We start from the raw sequence: 1,362 nt of genomic DNA, 5'->3' as shown, positions 1-1,362 counted from the left end.
CTTGCTTCAGATTTTAGAGAATGACAACAAAAGTGACAAATGCAGCTCAACTTCTTTTTTTTTTTTTTTTTTTTTTTTTTTTTGGAGCCTCTCATGTCCCCTTAAAAGAGTAATGCATATTTATGCTTGTGTTAAAATAAGCAAAAATGGAAAAAAAAATGTTTTTATTATTCTTTACTCTATTAAACTACTGTATTTCATGAGAAAAATATGAAAACTCATGTGAACAAATCAGAAAAACTCATAAATTTAAATCAGTGTGTGGAGCCACTGATCAAGAGAACTATGTGTCAAATGAAATGAAATGAAATATAGGCCAAGATTCTTCATTTTTGTTATGGTGACAGTCAAGGTTGGGTAGGATTACTTTGAAATGTAATCCAAAAGTAAACAGATTACAAGTAATCCAAATGTATGTACATAGATACATGTAATCCACATGTATTCTTTCAAAGTAATCCTACCCAACCTTGGTGACAGTATTGTGGTACACTGACTGGTGTTTGAACCAGGCTTCAAACCAGAATTTTTTCAGTTGGTTAATTTCGGGCAGAATCTATTTTAACAGTTCTGGTTTTAGGTTCCACTTTAAAATTATCATTCCCGAACCAGTTACAACCAAAATAATTACCGTTTAATAATGTTTCAAGGCTGCATAACAGTGACAACAATATGTATCTTTCAGACATTGTAAAAATATCTATTGATGTACACTATATTTTACTCTATCGCTAATACTGCAGTTAGCCAGCCTAGGCCATGTTGGCCACATGGTTCACCCTAATTGGAGCTAGCGAACTATTTCTAACATAACTTGTCTTTACCTGTTAGCTTGCCCATCAAACATTGATTAAGTTTATGTCTAAGAGCAAAATTTATAAACGGGGTGCACATAACTGGTACTCATCATGCTCGCAGTGTGCTAAAATCATTGATGCACAGCAGACAGCACACAGAGGGAAACACTTTTTTTACAATCTGTCATTGCTTTTCCTCCTATGAAGTGCATCCCTTGTATTTTCTGCTGCGCATCATTTATTTTTAACACGTACAAGCGCCATGAGTACCAGTTATGTGCATGCCTGAAAGGTACTTATCACACATAGAGTTACATATATGAAAGCTAGAGTGCACACTCCCTGTACTGCTAATGTAACCCCGCCGTGCCTATGTGGGCTCACAGCCGCCATTACCAAAGAGGGCAAAATGGAGGACACAAAGTAACCAGATGTGCAATACAGCGTGTGTGTTGAGTGAATGTGGAGGCCAGAAAACCAGAAAGAAAACAAAAGAACAACAAAAAAAAGACAAACTCTTTTGTAATGGCGCAGGAGGCTCCTTGTCGGCACACGGCCACGCGTG

The sequence above is a fragment of the Thalassophryne amazonica genome, chromosome 7, assembly GCF_902500255.1.
Source record: "Thalassophryne amazonica chromosome 7, fThaAma1.1, whole genome shotgun sequence".
Classification (NCBI taxonomy): Eukaryota; Metazoa; Chordata; class Actinopteri; order Batrachoidiformes; family Batrachoididae; genus Thalassophryne; species Thalassophryne amazonica.
The sequence above is the reverse complement of the archived record's forward strand: the minus strand, read 5'-3'. Positions refer to the sequence as shown.